We start from the raw sequence: 21,195 nt of genomic DNA, 5'->3' as shown, positions 1-21,195 counted from the left end.
ATGCTGTGCGGTACAACGCAAAGCGGGACGGGTGGTCACCCTAAGGTATGGTGATATAATATCTTTAACTCTATTCACCTGGGGTGTCATGCCGTAAAATAAATAATATTTGATTATTAAATTGTTATATATGGAAGCTCTCAAAAACCACACAGTATTATTTTCGTTCCGTTGTGTTTTCACGTTAACAACTTTCTTTTGATCTTGACATAACTTTACTTCTCACAAGTGTATATGAGAATGTGTATGTGTACACAAGAAACTGCACTTAAAAGCATACATTTTGGTATGCTGTGATTACAAGAAGGTTAAGCTGTAATCATGACACACACAAAAAATGCTGGGCTCCTGTAGCTGTCAGATCATCACAAATTAAATTTGTGTATCTCTGTTGTTTCTCATAATTGCAAATCATAACATTTGCTTCAGTCTACTGTTACTTACTGAGTTTTCTCCTGAGTAAAATAACTCATAAATATTATGAACCCATGCATGTCAAAGTGCAAGTCTAAATTGTGTCCATTTTCATTTCTTTAAGAGAAACAATTTAGACAAAGTCCAACATTTACAGTATATTAAACTGGGATCTGGGATTTCATTCAGTAACAAAATGTGATATTTCAGTGTGAAATATCTCCTCCTTTTAAGGCAGTCTTTAATTAAAACAAGAAACTAACCTTTCATTTAATCTTCGGATTCCCTGCATTGAGATTTCTGTTTTAATCGCCTTTCAACTTGTCTGACATAAAATTTTACTACATGTCTCCTTATCTTGAGAAAGGGTAGGCAGTTTAATTGATGTATTGGATCGAATCTGTTCGCATGTGTATTTACTATGTGTCAAAAGGTGTCAGAATATATTGTCTTAGAATTCACTGGCAGAAGCTCTTTCATTGCACTATGAAACCTCTTGTGATAAGCACAGTATACCTCTGTATACCTATATATAGGGGGGGTATGAACAGCCTGCTCAAGTTGGTCTTTCCCAGCACTTAGTGTTGGCTAATGCTTTTACTGATAATTATCTGATCATGAAAAGTCAAATTGTAATTGTCCTCCAGAATGAATTCAGGACATCAGATGTGGTTTGAAATGCACACAAGATTCATTTCGAGAAAGTATAAATGCGTCAGTTTTTTGATAAATAAACTAATGTCAGCATACACAGGTTTGGAAGCCCCACAGGTGAGTGAGCAATCATGGATGAAACGCGTGAATGGAGCAACCATGAAACTGGATCATTAATTGCCGTATGGGGAGAAGACAGCACTCATAACTGCCATCAGCTTTGTCACGAAAGGGAACTATTCCCCTATATCCGTGTCTAAATAAAGAGAACCAAAAACAAACCACTTTAATATTTACTGTGTATAATTATTTATATCATACTTTTTAACAATTAGGATTGTCCCACATTTGGGGCATCATTTTCACAACAATGTTGGCAAACAACAAGTGTACTTGTTAGCCAAGGAGACAACAGTGAAAATCATGCTTGAGATAAAGGTATTAATCACAGAATATTTTTAGAAAGTGTCATTTATTTATATACCGCTTTTTACTATACAGATTGTTTCAAAGCAGCTTTACAGAGATAACAGGAAAATAATGCAAAAAAGTTATTCATTTAGTTAATTTATATTTACATACAGCCGCTCTGGATTAAACCGTGATGTCATCGTCCAGCTCAGTTCAGTTCTTGTATAATAGTGTCAATGCAGGCAGATCAATATTATTGTTGAATATTAAATAAAATGTTAAATTTAATGTCCCCAACTGACAAGCTAAGCCAATGGCAACAAAGATGGAAAAAGGCGACAAATGCGAAAAAGGTAACAGTGGCAAGGAACCAAAACTCCATCAGTGACAGAATAAAGAAAAAAAACCTTGGAAGAAACCAGGCTCAGTCAGGGGGCCAGTTATCCTCTTGCCGATGAACGAACAGTATGATTATGATTCAGGCAGCATTATCGGTCAGAAGTCAGATTGGTTTGGAACAATCAGAATATTATCCAGTTCCATTTGGTTGAAGATCGTTACACAAACAATACATGACAGGGAAACATGGCTCAATGTTTCCTTTAAAGGGCTCAAATGCATGGGTTTAAATGGTTTAAATGCATGAACATGGAGAAGCACATGACAACAACAACCAATGACGAAGTAGAACTAATAAACATGAACCAATAAAAACACAGAACTAATAAAAAGGTACTGTAACAAGACAATAATTGTGTTCGACTTGAAGCGATGCTGCGCAGACGGAATGGTGTATGACATTAAAGTACCATGAGAGTGATTAAGGAGCAGACGGCTCTGTTTGCTTACGAATCACTCTCGTGGTACTTTGATGTCATTATACCACCGATCGGTCTAAACAGCGTCGCTTCAAGTCGAACACACCTAATGAACCACATGGCAACAACACATGACAGAATCACATGTAACAGAGAATCACATGACATGAAAAAGGAAACACGACTGTGACTAAACTTTAAAATAAAAGACACCATGAACTTGAAACCAAACCAACATGACAATGAGGAAAACGGTGATGCATTTTTTAAAATTTTACATTTTAAATATTTTGTAAATATTATATTATATTATTATATTATAAGTTGTTTGATCAATTTAATGCATCCTTGCTGAATAAGAGTAATAATTTCATTTAAAAAAAAACTAACCTGGTAACAATGAAAAATTATGTATTTTCCATCACAGAGAGCACACAATATATTATTTGAGATGAGATTATATATTATATTTATATTACTTTCGGGGGGGTAGTCAAAATTATCCGGTGAAACATACTCCGTATGTTGGACATTGATAGAGGACAAATTAAATAAACTAGTGCATGCAAAAGTGTTTTAAAAGATTTCATTTTCCAGAAGTCCTCAGGGGCAAAAGTGCCCATAGTTGAAGAAACGCCTACATATGAGTCAAAAAACAGACTTGTGATTAAATACCATCCAAAGAACATTCTCACTGTTAAACTATTACCTAAAGCCCAGTCATTCCTCAGACATGATGAATGACACAGGTGGAGAGTCATTTAGCCAAGTCCTACACCAACTGATGTTCAAGTTTTAAACTTCAAAGTGATGTACTTGTCTTGTTAATTATGATAACACACACATACACAACACAGTGACTCCTGGACAAATTAGACATTTATACTAGCTTGAATTACCCCCTGTGCAGTTATTTATAAAGATCATTTGTCTGTTCACATATTTTTAAGAGCGCCATCATTAAGCATGTCCAGCTTTTATTTGGGGTCGCATCGAAGTGTATGCACGGTAAAAACGATTAACTAGAAACACTCGATAATTTTACAGTTATTTATGAGTTCATTACAACTGCTTTCACCTGTTCCCAATAAACTCCTGCGCCTGCTTATAAACATGAAATATCATGTCACAGTAACCGATTTAAGAGAAGATTAATTAATTAGAGCAAAGCAAATATGATCACGTCAATATATCACAGGAGAAAATGGGGCAATCGAAGGGAGAAAGAGAGAGAGTTCTCCAACTAGTTTCAGGGTAATTATGTGTGTGCTGGACATACAGTATGTGTATATTCATTATACATTGTACACTCATATAAATATATATCCTATACGCTATCCATAATATGCCTAATAAATATGTCTATTACATCTATAATTGTGTTGGTATTATATAGAGGTAATTGCACACATTGCTACTGGACAGCCAATCATAATGTGAAGAATACCTCATCTGATTGGTCAGGCTATAGCTAAAGGCCTATATATTATATATTGCACCAAAGTTGTATAATGCTATACAACATAATCGTATACTTTACCATTTGCACATGTAACATGTATTACATTCTAAATTAGGTGTCATGAATGAATATATTTTTGCGCACATTTGCACATATTGGTCAAATTTATATATACACAATTTATTTTGATGGTCCACGTTAGACATTCTACAGACAAATTTGGAACTACATATCAACTTATTATACTAACCTGAACCCAAACACCTAACTCTAGTGTACCAGTCAACTACAGTCTAAGATAATCAAATATATATTAAAATTGTATTTTTAATGTGTGTGTGTGTGTGTGTGTGTGTGTGTGTGTGTGTGTGTGTGTGTGTGTGTGTGTGTGTGTGTGTGTGTGTGTGTGTGTGTGTGTGTGTGTGTGTGTGTGTGTGTGTGTGTGTATAGTTGTCAAAATGTGGAATTCACCCAGCATATTACAATCTTGTAATACAATCTCAAAGACTAACACCTATATTTCAACATATCACCTTTCTCAAAAAGTGAGGAAAAAAGGCAATGCTGTTAATATATGGTCCTAAAGATCACGCTTTAAAATCATTGGCTGAGAGTGTTTTTTTAATAGTTTTTTTTAAGAGATGTTCAAAGTCTGTTATACTTTCAAAATCTTGGCTTTACCCATAACTTCTCAACTCAGCATCCAGAGATGCAAAGAAGATAGAGAAAGAAAGAGAGACAGAGAGCCTAAATCAAAGTCAGAAATCTCCTCCCACCTGTTATCACCCGTGTGGGTGGAGTACACGCGCACACACACACACACACACACACGCACACACACACAAACACACATGCGGGCAAAAACACACACACACACACACACACACACACACACACACACATGTGCTGAAGCTCACAGTCTCCAGGGTGGGAGCTTGTAATTCTGTTTAATCAAATGCCAAAAAAACTCTGACTCAGAGAGAATGAGGAGGAGAGAGAGTGACTAGCAAGGGAAATAGAGAGAGAGACAGACGGTTGATATTCGTGTGCATGCCCATAAGGCAGTAAACTGCGTGTTCTGAGGTCAATGCACTGAACAGCGGGTAAATTTATAGTATATTTCCACTATAAACTACATTTTTTTACACATTAACACTGGCATAATATGTAATTTATGTGTCACTTAACACTTCAAGTGTTAAGATTTTGCAATGGTCACATCAAGAACAAGAATATGCATTGTGTTAGGCCTAATTGTTTTAGAAATGTACGCTTCTATATTTTTAAAACTGTCAATTTAACATACTATTCTAGGGCAATTACATTAAAAAAAATGTTATTAAAAAGAAAAACATTAAAACTAACCCCTGACCTTGTGATTATTTGCGTTTATTTTGGTAACGCCTCCTTTTATAGTCCTGTTCCCCATGTACATTCTATGTACTTATTATAGTAATTACAATAACTGGGTAATAACTAGGTACCCACCCTGAACCTACCCCTAAACCTACCCTTAACCCATGTACTTACAGTGTACTTACCTAAGAAAGTACTGGGTCATATAAGGTAAGTGCACGTAAGTTAACGCACTGTAAAATTAAGTATTATTACCCAGTACTTACTTAGGTAAGTACACTGTAAGTACACGTAAGTAAACGTACTGTAAAAGGAAGCGTTTCCTTTATTTATTTTTTTACTAGTAATTATGTACTATTTATCATAGTGCAGTTAATTCATCAACAAACATGTAATTGATTTGATCAATTAAAATTCTCAATCAATTATACACATTTCTGAAACAACCGTTATTTTTTAATAAATTGGGTGACTACATGATTCGATGGATGGATGGATGGATGGATGGATGGATGGATGGATGGATGGATGGATGGATGGATGGATGGATGGATGGATGGATGGATGGATGGATTCATTCATTCATTCATTCATTCATTCATTCATTCATTCATAGATATATGTTCCAAAATGTCTGCATGTATCGTACAACATACATTTTCAGCCAGGTCCTAAAAATTGCTCAAGACAGTAAGATAATGGTTTGTTATATCTACTAAAATTCTGCTAAATCACAGTTATTTCTATGAACAAAGCAGAGGAAATGCCCTTTAACTGCCCCACCAAATCACCTTGGATAACAGTATGTGCTAAATGACTAAATCCACAATGCACTCACTTATCAGCACAAATGGCATGGCTTATTTTAGACAAGTGGCTTGACAGTGATCTCTAGCCCCCAGGCAGTGGCACTAGAGCTGAGAGGTGCTTTCGGCTATCATTAAAAAAGCTAAATCATGAATATGTCAATTCTATGCTTGTTAAGAAGTTTAAGGAGAACTGAGACATTAAAAAGAATCCATCTTCTTCATGAGCTTTTTTGTTGCAAGTTTTCCCTCCAAAAGGGCATCTCAAGGTTCAGAATATATTATGCAGGATGATTAATGGTGCTTGCTTATATGAACATTACTATTATAACTGTTTATACTTAGGATTGGACAAATATTGAAATTTGTTGCGTACCTCGAATGGAGGGACCAAGCCTTCAAGACCAGAATATCATTGATAATTTGATGGTAACCAAAGAAGAACATCCAAGCTCACATTTGATGAATATTCGAATGCTACCAATCCCGATCTGAATTCTAACTTGCGATGCAGCTTGAATCATAATGACACCGTGTTCATTTATTGGCCAGAGGAGAATTATAATTTATTTTTAGACTTATTTGTTGGCCAGTTGTGGTCTGTGCAATAAATATTAAAAGTTCTAAACCATCTATTGTGTTTTGTTTTTCCACTATAGTAATGATAATATTTTAATATTTAAGTTAAAAGGTGTCTCTCACATTGTCCCACAGCAACATTAAAATAGTGTAGATTAGTGTACAATGATTTATAATAATAATTTATTATATTTAGTGTCCATTTCATTAATTTAACATATATAATATTGGGGGTATCCAAGTTATTTCACATATTTAAACTTTTTTTTTAAAGTAACGCAATAGTTACTTTCCCTGGTAATACGTTACTTTTGTAATGATGTAACTCAGTTGCTAACTCAGTTACTTTTTGAGAAAGTAACTAGTAAATATAACTAATTACTTTTTTAAAGTAACTTGCCCAATACTGCACTGACGCTGTTGAATGAGACCTGAACTGAGCTGGACGATGACACACTTTTTTTAGGCAGAACTGCTTTATAGGTTAAATGAGCTAATTTAATAATTGATGATCTTTGCAAAGGAACTGAATCAACACTGAACTGACTTCATCTGAACAACAGTCGAAATGCATCATTTTCCTGTTATCAGTGCAAAGCTGCTTTGAAACAATCTGTATTGTATGAAGTGCTATATAAATAAAGGTGATGACATTTTCTTCACAAAATGTAAAAACATAAACTTGTCTTACCTTGCGAGACTCAAGTAGATGCCCTATACTACACGCTTTGTGATTTTGCCAACATTGCCCTCAATTTGGAGTTTTAGTTTACCAAAAGTTTTTGTTTGGCTGTAGTTATACCCTGACGCAGCAGTAATATTTCATTCGCAAACCGTTTAAGACTTTGGCTGAGGTGAAGTTGAATTTTTCATTTGTGCCAAGTGATGGATGATATGTCAGAAAACATGAGAATAGATAGAAAACTCTTTTGTAATGTAAATATAGAAGTCTTCAGCTGCGGGAATTAATGTATTCATTTTATTAATCTCTATTTTTACTGATTTCTCTCAGATTCCCCCTCCCCCCGCTAAAAGCTTTCCAAACCTGCATTCCAGATTCTTTCATCTCGTCTTCCCATTATCTGTTCGCTTCTCATCTCATCTCCTCTCCTCTGGTTTTGGCTGCTGTTTAATAAACCTCTGATTCATTCTGCAATCTCTCCGTCGGCCCCCAAACACCTGCAGCACAGCCTTTCCACAGCAAAAGTGTGCGCATCTGAGAGAGAGACAGTAAGAGGCAAAGAAAAAAAAAGCACAGATACAAATACCACTTAACATAATTACCACTGTCCATGGGAATTCAAAATTCGTGGCCGGAGCCAAATTCTGCGTATCTAAAAGAGGTTTCGCATTCGAAGAGAATACATTCAGTGCGCCCAAACTAGTTTCCCTCAGGGCTCCTAGAGGACCAGAGTGAGACACATCTAAACACAAAATAAGATGTTTCAAATGAGTTTCACTCCCCTTTGTGGCATCTAGTGTTTGTTGGCCAGCACCAGAGAAGCCCTTGAGAGGACATAAACGTAACCAGTCTGTTTCTGTGGTGGTCTGAGACCACGGATGCATGTTCGGCAGTTGAGCACTCTAATTTTGAGCCTAAAAGCAGCAGTGCTTTCAGGCAGCAGAAGAGCATATTATCCAGTATCTGAGAGCACTCCTCTACCTCTACACACACACACACACACACACACACAGCGCAAAGCGGACAGTGTGGCTAACTGATGATAGACTTTAGCTCCGCAGCCTCAAATCCATATGTAGGGCCACAGCCGGTCAGCCAAGGCTGAAATTGCAATTAAACAGTAAATTACAACTAGAATTGCGTGTGGTTTGTGAGAGGTTTTAACTTTACTGTAACTTTGAACGGAAACTTTGCAATAACCTTCAAAAGCGACCTGTGGGACAATCTGGGGTGAACTTTAGTCCGCAATTTCTGTGTTAATGCAAGGGGTACACACACTCAAGATATACCATTTATCAATGAACAAGAAACCACAAAGCCTATTTGGAAAATGAAACAGGAAAAAAGGAAACCTTCAGCAAGAAATAATCTTTCACCTTGAGAAATACTGTGGCTGAATTATTCAAAGGGTTGGAGCAGTCACGAGAGTGTCAATGATAATACAAACATTGCACGAAATGTATTTTCACTACTATTATACAGTACATGCAGATTGTACAAAAAGACAAGATGTACAAGAATGTTTGTAAGAGTGTTACTGTACATCTATCTCAGGTGGTGAGTGAGGAAGATTTGTGTTGATTACATCAATTGCCGCAGGCAAGTGCAAAGATAATGAGAACATAAAAATAAAAACATTTTACATTTGGTCTTGACATTAAATCATAATTATTTAAGTCCAATGATTGCAATAGTATTTTTTTTTTTTCAGGTTTACTCATTTAACAATACTCTTAATGGTGGTTAGAAAAATATTTCAATTAAAATATTTACTTTAATTTAATTTAATTTAAATTAAGTATGTGTATTTATTACTACTAATAATAATAATAATAATTGTACTAATTAAATATTAAATTTATTTCATTATTTTGTAATTCCATTTTATTTAAATTATTTTATTCAATTTAAATATTTATTTCCAGATATCATTTTACAAATATTTAAGAAGGAGGTCTCTTGCAAGGGGATCATCACGTTCGGGGGGCCATGGCATTGAAGAATGTCATTGTCAACAGTCAGTTAAATTTTCAAATTTTATTTAAGCATTGAAACATCTTGTGCGTCTAAACAGTATGCCATGAATTCCAATTCGAAAAATATTATGGAAGAAGCCAGAAATAATAACATAAATTGTTTAACACTATAGCCTCGGGCAACCTGTAATACTTTCCGGTAATTTCTCCAATATGAGATGCTATTTTGTTCATTATTCAAAGGGTAGTAAAAGCTCTCGCTGTTGAGCTTCTTTACTGGGGACGCAAAAAAGAAAATCGCATATCTGTATGGGTGAAAATGCAAAAACAAACTGATTGTTAATTAAGACTTATTCGCACCCGATGTCGCTGACAGTGAAAAGAAAGCTTAAAGACACAATCTCCTTCCTGTTTGAAGAAGCATGAATGATAAATAAAGTTTGCAGTTTGTAATAGAGTGTAGTTGCTATTTGCATGGAAATTAAGACGTTATAATAATCCCATAATCATGAGACTGTTTGCATTTGAGGTTTCCTCAAGAGACATGATACTAATGCATGATGACTCTGCCCTTATGATCCAAGTATCCATATATGATAACCCACAACTATGGATCAAATCAGCAAACTATCACCATATTGGTCAGTGTCTGGCATGACTCAATGAGATATGCACACAGATGCACGTCCACGCAGACATATGCATATTAAGATATCAAGTCCATATTTCATGAGGAACATGCTGTATTTGTCCTTCCTGTGCTCGATAAATGTTACATGAGATCTCAGAGCTCCCTAATCAGAGTCTGAGCTCCATACATATTCATACCGCGAGAGAAATTTACATGACCTGGAATCACATGCAGAAAAACGTTATTGTGTTTACACACAAGCTCTCTGTTGTAAACAATTCCCTCACTGTGGTTCTACAGAATCGCAGATAAGATCCACACGCATACTTTGGCAGTTAAAGCACTCTTGATGCTGTTGAGGGGATAATCTGACGCCGGAGACGAGGCTGATGTGAGGATCCATTAATCTCCTGCGTTAGTTGTGAGATGCTGGAGGCACTATCCCTCTATCAGGTTTTCTGCATTTAACACACAACTGTGTGACAGAAGTCTATTATTAATCTTCCAGAAGACTTTGCAGAACTCAGTAGCTGCTCAATAAGAAATCAAACAATGGACAATTTGGAAACACTGAAAGTGGACTGTATTCTATGCTATGATACATTTTGCTCTACGCTAAGCTACACTCTACTATATTGTATATACAATAACATACTATTCTAAGCTACATTCTACTATTTTAGTATAATATTAGTTACACTATTCATAATACTATATTGCATTCTGCTTGGCAACACTATACTGTACAATACTAAGCCACACTATATTATTATATGCAATATTATACTGTTACGCTGCATTATAACATTTTATGCTAAGCTATTATATTACATTACATACAATATACTTATTAAGACTATAATTATGCTATACTAGGTCAGGGTTGCCAACAGTGTGGAGCCCTGTTTCCACCACAGAATAAAAAAATTCTTACAATTCTCACTATTCAAACGTCAGACTTTATAACTTGCAATTGTAAGTTTATATCTCACAAGTCTAAGGAAAAAAGTCAGAATTGTGAGTTATAAGTTTATAATTGCAAGATATAAACTTTTAATTCTGACTTTTATCTCAGACTTATGAGATATATACTTCCAATTGCGAGAAAAAAGTCAGCATGAGATTTGTATCAAACCGATTGAGTGAACAGAGAAATGAATCCAATAATTTAGGTGCATTATAAATGCACATTTTACCTTTGACCTATTAACACTGTGATTGCGCAACTGTTTTTTCCTTATTATCTATAAGAAAAGATCTTATATTGTAAACTCAACTTTTTTGTATATATTAATATGTATATCCTACACTACACATTTTCACCACAATGTATAGCATACAAAATTAAATGTTATTTTGCTTATAATGAATTAGTCAGTAAGATATCTGACTTATCAGTTCCCCATATATGGTACAGGTAAAGTTAATAGGGACAGTTTAAAAAAATTGCATCTAGTACAATATAGGACAAAGTAGCCTATTTGGTAAATGGGACGATTAAGATGACATAATTATTGGATCCTTAAAACCTAAATTAGGGGCCCATGTCATCAAAATCATACTTCAGTCAGGCAACCAAGGTTGGCAACCCTGCACTATACTATATTATTCAACTATACTATAGTATAAGTTATACTAAGTTGCATTGTGCTATACTATGTTATAAGCTACACTAAGCTTTACTGTACTATACTGCCCTACAAAGCAAAAAGGCAGTAACTACGCAGAGTGCAGAACTGAGAAAAATGACTTTAAAGTTATCCTGTTATCCAGCCTAAGTAGTTGTAGGTAGATTATTGGACATGTGGCTGTTTTGTTACTTTATATTAGCTTATTCTTTGTACATATCAATCCTCATATTTAATTTGATATTTTACCCCTATTTTGCAGTTACTGTATTCTTGCTTTGTATTACTTAACAAAAAACGTGGCACAATACCAAGGAAAAAGGCAGTAACTACAGATTAAATGAAAAAGAGAGAAAATTAGTGGCATGAATGTAAATCCACATCTGTCTGTGTCTGTCTGTCTGTCTGTCTGTGTACTGCAACAAATTGTTATTATTATTATTATTATTATTATTATTATATGGACCTACAGGACAGCATCTTCACTCTGATCAATATATGTATTGATGTCTGTATATCATAATATTTCATTGTACAGTAAATAACTTAAATCAGGTCCATGACAAAATAATGGATGAATTAGGCTAACACAATAAATTAATAATTTTGCACCCTTAATGAAAATGAAGAAAGAAAAGCCAACACACAAAAAGCAGCCTGGCTTCATAAGTTACATTAGGCCTATAATAGGAGAAAACATAGAAGCTTGCTTTCATGCAGAGGGACAACATTTTCATAGGTTAATATAATTAAGGGGAATCCAAATTAAATATATAATTTTATATTCTGAAGAAGAAACCGTGCAATAAATAAATGCTTAGGAACAGGAACCAATGTGTTTGAGCCTTAGCGCTAAGGGGGGTGTAAATACCTGCCGGCTCGCTCTGTCTGCAGAAGTTTGTTTTTGTTGAAAGCATGGATGCTTACAACAGTAAAGAGAAAGATGTCAGTTTTGCTCACAACTTGCTAACTTATCTAAACAGCGGACATAGTCTTCAAACAGCGGCCGCGAAGAGAGTGTGTTTTAAGTTGAACAGACACCTGTCACGTTAAAGAATAACTGTTACACCGATAGCTGTGTTTATGGACACATATATTCTCCTGCTGGACAACAACGCTGTGAATGATTAGCCTATGAAAGAAGACGCCGTTCATGTAGGCTAATAAGAGCGAAGAAGATCACACTGACTGCTTGGATGTTATGGGATAGCCTGATGCCTTAAGAAGTTTTACCTCCGCCCAAAGGTTATCTTTTGGTGCTGTGTATGTTTGTCTGTTCGTTAGTAAGATAACTCGAAAAGTACTGTACGAATTTGGATGACATTTTCGGACAACATGGGTATTAGGACAAGGAACAGATTACTACATTTTGGTGGTGATCCGGAACACGGGACATTTGGAATTGCCTCAGTGACCTATTAGGCTACCTTGACAGAGGTTAGTGCTCTCCGAGTGCTTTTCTATTTATTGAATATTTTTTCACCGCTGGTTGGATTATAACTTTGTGACATGAACAACAAAATGATGACATGGCATCGGCGATGATGTGAAGTTACAGAGAATAAAGTTACAGCTCGAAGCAGGGAGGATCAGGGGCAGGTTAGCAAAGCTATTTAAAACATCGCCTGTCAATTAGCATAATGCTATCTGAATGGACCTCTGAGAGGAAGTCCCGCCCTGGCGGCTGACAGGAGTTTATATTGTGATAGCCTAGCCTCTAAATGTTTAATCTGTCACTCTTACTTACCATTCTCCGGGTATTTTCTTTTCAACGCCAGTTCGACCATCTTCTTTCCCCGGCTTTGTGCCATCTCAAACAAAATTTGTGTGAAGAAGGGTAAAAATGTTAAAACCGTCCCGTGAGGATGCCGCGAAATCAGCTGTGTGTTCACCATGGCAACAGTAACTACACTGCGCAGCAACACGGTTATTTTTTGTTAGGTAAAACATAACAACAATACAGTAATGGATGTTACTGTATTCTTGCTTTGTTTCACTAGGGCTTTTTGCAGTTACTGTAGAAACGACTACCATTTTTCTCCAAAACAACACACATTTGAGATAAGATGTTTTGTCACATAACAAAGGATGCCTTGAATGTCATGAAAATGATAATAACTCATTTTTGACCAAAAATGCAGTTACTGCCTTTTTGCTTTGTAGGGCAGTATACTTTAAAAACATTATTTTAAGATTTAAAAAAAATAAAGAAAATTGGCTGATCTGATTCGCACAATGCCTACATAATTGTAATACAACCCAGTTCTGATTACTAAATCAAATATTCTCCTATTCTGCTTCTCTATATTAAGCCACATTATAACTATGCTAAATAGTGTACTGTTTAACTATACTAGCCTATGCTAAGTTACATTATGCTATAATGTGCTATAGTGGGCTAAGCTACACTATTCTAAAATATATACAATACTTTACTATATGCTTTACTATATTATGCTATCCCTTACAAAAAATGACTACAGCTGTCAAAGAACAACAGCAGTAAAATCTTAGTACAAAGAAGTAGAATAAGTAAAGTCCAATTGTACAGTATAATGAAGTGATACACTATACTAAGCTACACAATACTAAATTATATACATATACTATGTTATGCCACACTATACTCTACTATAAGCGACGCCATGCTATACTATGCTCTTCAATCGTTTGACTTTTCAAACTGACTTTATATAATATCACCCAGAATTGCTTTTGCTTGGACATATTGCATTAATCAATAGAGCGATTGATAGAGGGGTGTACACTTGTATGGAAATCAAGTGTACATGATGCTTACATTATTAGAATATACCTGTCACATTCACATCCTTCATCGTCTGTGTCTTCACTACACTTCCCAGAATCCCCTGTCATCATCACCTGCACCTGCGACTCATCACCCTCATCATCATCATCATCATCACCGTCACCTGTTGTCCTTGTCATTATCTGTGTATTTAGGTTCCCCTCTCACGACTGTTCATGGTTGGTTATTGTTTGTGCACTAGGACACTGTTCTGTTTGTTTGGGTATTTACTTATTGGAATAAAGCCTTTGCTATTTTGTATCTTCGCCTACCTTCATCTTCATCCACCTGAGGACGTTACAGAATAACCAGCCCAACAAAGAGTCAGCATGGGAATTCTTCTCACTCCGGTTAACCCAGCTTCACTCTCTACTCGCCACTTTCCAAGATGGACTGTCTATAGAGCAGGGTTCGAATTACAAAGTGGCTTTCGGGGGAGCCCTATTTTCCGATCCTCCCTGACCCTGACTGACTTTAACGCTTTTGGTGCATGTTCGGGCATTTAAAACAATAGGTTTACAGTAAACCTATTGTTTACTTAGTAAACCGTTTACTTCAAAACGCAAGCGTCAGTACGTGTTGTCAGTGTTAGGGCAAACAGCTCTGTCCACGGTTCTGAATCAACCGCGCTTATGCCTACATCATGCAAATCATGATAAAAACAGAATAACTCGCATAACAATCATAAAAAAATACATCAATATTAAATAGGATTAGGGCCAATCCTCACAAACGCACAGATCAAGTAAGTAATTCCATGATTCTTACCTTAAATCAGAAGTGACCACAGAGGCCTGGTTTCTGGCGCCCAAGTCTCGCTATCCTCGGTGCTGGTGCTGTCACTAGCAGCAACTTTTAGCGGCGGCGGCGGTAACACCGGCAAGCTAGTTGTAGCTGGTGCGCTGTCATCACTCCTCTTCGTTTGTTTTGTAAATCCAAATTGACTGAGGTTTGGCTGCTTTCTTTTTGACATTCTTAATAGTATCCACAGAGTGTTCCAAAAAATATACTAAATGATAGTAGATAGAATAATAGAAATAACTAAATAAACTATGAAATAATAGAATAAACTATGTTTTGAACTTGAAGCTAAGCTAACATTCAAATACCAACTCAGTGAGAAGTTCAAGTTGTGACGTAAAAGTAGTAATTTCAGTGCAGCGCTGCCACGCATGGATGGTCACAGCAGGAGACACAGCAATGCATTTATTAGTGGAGACAGATGTTCGGAAATAGTAATGTAATGAGCGAATAAACACTGACACATGTTTAATATCACCCTTTATTTCAGGAACCTTAATGTACAGAAAATCAAAATCTATATGCGACACAAAAAATGGACAGTGTTTTAGAGCTCCCCCCTAAATGTCTCAAAGTAGGCTTTCAGGGGAGCCCAGGTCCTTTTCAGGGGAGCCGAGCTCCCCTTAGCTCCCCCGTAATTCGAACACTGCTATAGAGGATTACACCGCCGAATTCCTGGAACTCTCTGCTGGGGTAAGTTGGTCAGATACTCACGTTACTGTAATTAAGTAGTTTTTTTCAGAAATTGTACTTTTTTTGAGTAGTTTAAAAATTGTGTAATTTTACTTTTACTTGAGTACATTTTAAGTGATGTATCGGTACTTTTCTCCGCTATTTTCCTTCTGTTTGTGGTCGTTACTCGTTACATGCGTGTTTAGATTTTATTTTATTTTTATCCATCAAAGTGATTGGATCGAGTAATCGATATCGTGACTGTCATCAAATCAAATTAAGCATAGAAAACTTTAACCGCCTATTCCTGCTGTTACTCGTGACTGCTGTGGAAGTGCATTCTTCACCCATTAATTCAATCCAGATATCAGCGTCTTCCTCTAATATCTTAAGGTACATTTCTGCTTAATATGATATTTATATAGGCTGGCCTGTCTACATGGCCTAACATTTGGTCTGAGTTTGGGGGTATTGCGTGACGAGTTTATAATGCGGTGAATTCCCGCTCCCATTTACTTCACAATCACATTATAGAGACGCGCGTCACGATCTGTGCACTGCCGCGTCTCGCGCTCGCCATGCCGCCAGATTCAGAATCAGTGCACTCTATGAACCATGGCGTTAACTTGAACTGCATTTCTGTCAGTGCGTACTACAGCTCATTAATAAACAACGTTTTTGATTGATCCATCATATAATCAGTCTTAATTTGGCAAGTGAACTTGCGCAAAACCATTTTCATATTCAACTTTTGTTTTTTTGTGTGTGGATGCTGCTGATAAAACAGCTTCGCCGAGACTACAAAGACATGCTGTGTGTGTGTGTGTGTTTGTATGTTTCCTTCTTTTGTACAAGTTTTCTGGATATAACTTCCCTATTTAATGCACAATTTTCCTTACAAATTATATTATCAGCATTACAATTTGTGTAAATGTAGCCATGTAAAATGTAAGGGATGATGCCACCCTTCTAGACCAATGAGCATTTACGTTTAAATTGTAACATATTTATGGAATTGAAGTGTGTAATTAGTGTTAGCTCACTACCTTTAGCCTTTTTCAGTGCATTATGTGAGGTAATCCAACGCTATCTCACGACCAATTCGTACAAATTTGTACAAGTGATTAACGAGTGAGGTCGTACGAATTTGTACGATTTGTCTGAACCCACCTGATGGGTAGGTTTAGGGGCGGGGTCAGGGGTAGGTCATTCATACAAATTCATACGAATTGGCCAACTCGTAAAATATGTACGATTTAGCAAAAATCTTACTAATTCGTACGAGTGAGGTCGTATGAATTCGTACGAATTAGCCACCTCGTAAAATTCGTAAGAATTGCCGTAAGATTGTGCTGGGTAATCTGATAATATTAGTGATTCTCATTTATGAAAACACTAACATCGGTACCGTTTTGGAGAGAAATTGGGTATTTTTTAATCTCTCTATTTAACCCATCTCATGGTATGTAATGCTGAACTATCATATGAGTTTCTAAAGGTTTTTGAATTCATTGCACAGTTATGAATATTTATATTTTATGTTCAACAATCAGGCCCAGTGGACTTTCGCCTAATTTTAAATGCTTTTTCCCCCCAAATAATATGATTTAAATGGTGATGAGTGTACTGATTTGATGCATTTTAAAAAGATGGATGATAGATATTCTTCAATCTTTCTGACAAAGAACAACATATAATGTGAATTACAGTATATGCAATTTTTTTTTAATTTATAAATTGTAGTGCACAGTGTTTATTATAAGGGGTAGAATCCACAGCTCAGTACTCACTACTCACTACTCATGAGTACTTTTAAATAAGCTACTTTTTTACTCCTACTCAAGTAGTTTTTTGGACAAGTACTTTTTACTCTACTCACACTACAATTTTTGGAATGTAATGGTACTTTTACTTGAGTGTTTTTTCAGTACTCTTTCCACCGCTGGTCCCGCCCAGCACAGAGCCTTCACCGCTGGTCCCGCCCAGCACAGAGCCTTCACCGCTGGTCCCGCCCAGCACAGAGCCTTCACCGCTGGTCCCGCCCAGCCCAGAGCTTTCACCTCTGGTCATCGTTCAGAGTCCGGACTAGAAGGACTTAATTGACTTTTTTACTGAGCCCTCGCCGCTGACGCCGTCCAGCCCAGAGCCCTCGCCGCTGACGCCGTCCAGGGGTTGGCAGTAGGCCCTCGCCGTGGGGTCACCCGAAGGGTCTGCTCCGCCATGGCCACCTCCTTAGTCTGCTCCGCCATGGCCACCTCCTCAGTCTGCTCCGCCATGGCCACCTCCTCAGCCTGCTCCGCCATGCCCGCCGAGGGGCTGTCTCCGCCAGGACCGCCCGAGGGGTGGTCTCCTACTCTGCCATGGCCCCCTGACCATTCTGCTCCGCCATGGCCGCCTGGACCATCCTGGAGTCCGTCCAGCTGCACCCGGTCCGCCTTCCTGTCACGGACTCCAGGATGCCCACCCCCCCCTCCCCTGTTCTGTCTTGTACGGCGCGGGTCGTGCCTAGCGGGAGGGGGGAGTTATGTCACATTCACCTCCTTCATCGTCTGTGTCTTCACTACACTTCCCAGAATCCCCTGTCATCATCACCTGCACCTGCGCCTCATCACCCTCATCATCATCAGCATCACCTGTTGTCCTTGTCATTATCTGTGTATTTAAGTTCCCCTCTCACTCCTTTTCATTGCTGGTTATTTTTTGTGCACTAGCACACTGTTCTGTTTGTTTGGGTATTTGCTTAATGGAATAAGCCTTTGCTATTTTGTATCTTCGCCTACCTTTATCTTCTTCATCCACCCGAGGACGTTACAATACCAAAATTCTTGTTACTATGGGAATATCACAAGAATTTCTGTGGCTAGAGAGAGTTTTTTGATTTTTTTTGATTTTTTTATTCTGCTCTCGTATTGTGAAAAAGACATCAAACATTGGCCTTGTGATCTGGTCACTTGTTTTCCAACTATTATTCCACCGGACTAAACCCTAATCCTTACATCTCTGTCCCAATTTGTTTTCACACGGGTGCTTTAAATCTTAATTTTCAATTCTCATTCCTATGAGCATCCTTTGCTGTGGGAATGCTTCTAAAGTAGGGAAACAAAATAGACCAGATACCTCAAAATAATGGGAGAAAAATGCCTTTGTCAGGGTAGCCAAGATGTTCAAACTATTTGTTTTGATCGAGCACCACAGATCAATCAACCTACAAATGGCTTATTTAACTTATATTGGAATAGAATAAACTTGTTTTAACTTCACCTTTTAAGTAGAAAATCGTAGTAGATTAGACATAGGCGCTTTATAGTGTTGATTTTTTCTCTTTTAAGAACAGTGGAGCAGTACTAAGAAAGACGAGAGAAATCCACAAAAGTGAAGAAAACTAGACAAATAGGGAAGAAAAAAAGTGAATACAGAGGGACAAAAAGAGAAAAACATATTTCGTTAGCCGGGTCAGGTTGTAATGCTGCTCTCTCTGTCTATGTCTTGTCCACAATGTCTTCCTCAGACAGAGGCACAATTGCACATACATTTGATATCTGAGAGCTGCTTCCTCGAAATCACTTTCTCCCCAGCAAGCTCTCGTCTGGTTCTTCCCCAAGACAGCATCCCTCTATCTTGTCATCCTCCTGTGGCATCCATTACAGACGAACATACTCGCACACCAAACCGACTGGAGATTGCTTGCCACAGCAAAGAGCAGGATGCATATTCCCCAGAATGCACAGGGGTCTCTTTAAACACAGACACAATTTAATGTTTCACTTCCTTCGACCCCCTTCCAATCTCTATACTTTCCGTTCCCTCCTCTCTTTGCATCTCTATTGCTGTTATTTTGCCAGTGTCTTGCTATCTCCCTTGCCAGTGTTTGGTTTTCAGTGACATGTTTTTGCTTTCTCTAATATACCTGGGCGTTATCATGGCATCATCCATAGAGACAGAGAGAGGCACGAGAGAAGGATGGTTAGAGAGGAAATGGGAAGGAAGCAAAGACACTGACTTCAGCCTGCCAAATAACAACTTTTAGGAGATTGGCATTCTTTCATCATTCACTTAACCTCGTATTGTGCCAAACCTGTCTCAATTTCAGCAGAACGGGAAAAAAAGTCGATGTTTAGCAGAATATTCATGTTGATCTTTTCTATACAATGAAAATGATTCTGTGGTGAAGTAAATACTACAGAAAAACAACGTTTTTAGATTAAATACGGTCTATATTAGTACTAAATTTTAAGCTTGTATAAATTAAAACGTAAATATCAATGCTATAACATTGAGTAAAACCTACTCCATAATAGGGTTGCATTTTTCACTGTTTTTAAGCTGTATTTACACTGTTTTATCATTGCTTTTGTTCTTAGGTTAAGTGATTTACTGTTTTGTGACATCTGCAGTTAATTCTCTACTCCAAATGGCACATTCATACTCAAAAAATGATCCAACGAATGTTACCGTTATTGTGTACTCTGTGTTCGGCTGGATACTTTTCTCTTTTTTAAGTAGGTATGTTTTCTCGATATCTACTGTATAATTTACTTAGATGATCTAAGTAAAGCATACACTTTAAGAGCATGGCTTAAATCGGTGTTATATTGTTTAATTAAAATGTATTTGAAACAGATTATTGCAAAGTAAACTTCAACTAAGTAGAAATTACTCAACAAACTTTAACTGGCCAAGTTAAAGATACTTATTTTCTTTGTTAATTTTACGTAACTAGTAGATTTTCAGCCGTCAAAAATGACAATTAAAAAAAAATCACATAAAAGTTTATTCCAAACCTTCAGATTAACACAAACAAATTTGTTTCTAAGCACAGAAAATCTTGCCCTAAAAATGTGTTTTCCTGACATCTAAGGTTTCCAAAAACATGTAAGTCAATAATGACAGCATTTTATTTTATTTTTTTGGAAGAAATCAATACTGTAATTCAGGAAGGAGGCATTAAATTGACCAAAAGTGATTGTAAAGATTTTTACACGGTTAAAAAAAAAATCCATTTCAAATAAATGCTGCTATTTTAAACTTTCAATTCATCACAGATTCCTGAAATTTTTGAAGGATCATGTGACATTGAAGACTGGAGTAATGGCTTTGCCATTACAGGGATAAATGAAATTTTAATATGTATATCCATTATATTCCAATATAATGTCTAATATTACATTTTTATTTAGGCCTAGCTTATTTTTTATATTCTTCACTATAGCAAAATTAAGCTGGTAGAAAAAGGAACTCTAGCTAGCTAGTCTAGTCAAGAAGCCTAAGCAGCTTGAGCATCTGAAACAGACCATCTGCTGGTCTTCTCAACAGAGACACTTAACATTATGCAGCTTTGTGCAGGTGGGTCAGAATGACAATGTAAGAAAAAGAGAAAATAAGAGGGAGAAAACATTATGAAGACTGCTGTGATGATTTTGAGAAAGGGCACCAGGATATCACAGTCACACAGACTCAAAGCGCAAACTCACACAAAGGCATGTTAATTAAGGCATG

The 21,195-nt window shown here is 36.8% G+C and overlaps 1 long non-coding RNA gene across 1 annotated transcript in view; it reads right to left on the bottom strand.

Moving 5' to 3' along the window:
• LOC143714123 (uncharacterized) overlaps positions 1-21,195 on the bottom strand; it is a 118,801-nt gene that overhangs the window by 9,078 nt on the left and 88,528 nt on the right. The window contains exon 3 of the long non-coding RNA XR_013195408.1: positions 7,546-7,716. This is a non-coding gene — a long non-coding RNA (uncharacterized LOC143714123). The remainder of the gene's footprint in view (positions 1-7,545; positions 7,717-21,195) is intronic.

Source organism: Siphateles boraxobius, unplaced genomic scaffold (assembly GCF_051911475.1).
Source record: "Siphateles boraxobius isolate OS27281-9 unplaced genomic scaffold, OSU_SipBor_1 53, whole genome shotgun sequence".
NCBI lineage: Eukaryota > Metazoa > Chordata > Actinopteri > Cypriniformes > Leuciscidae > Siphateles > Siphateles boraxobius.
The sequence above is the reverse complement of the archived record's forward strand: the minus strand, read 5'-3'. Positions and strand labels throughout refer to the sequence as shown.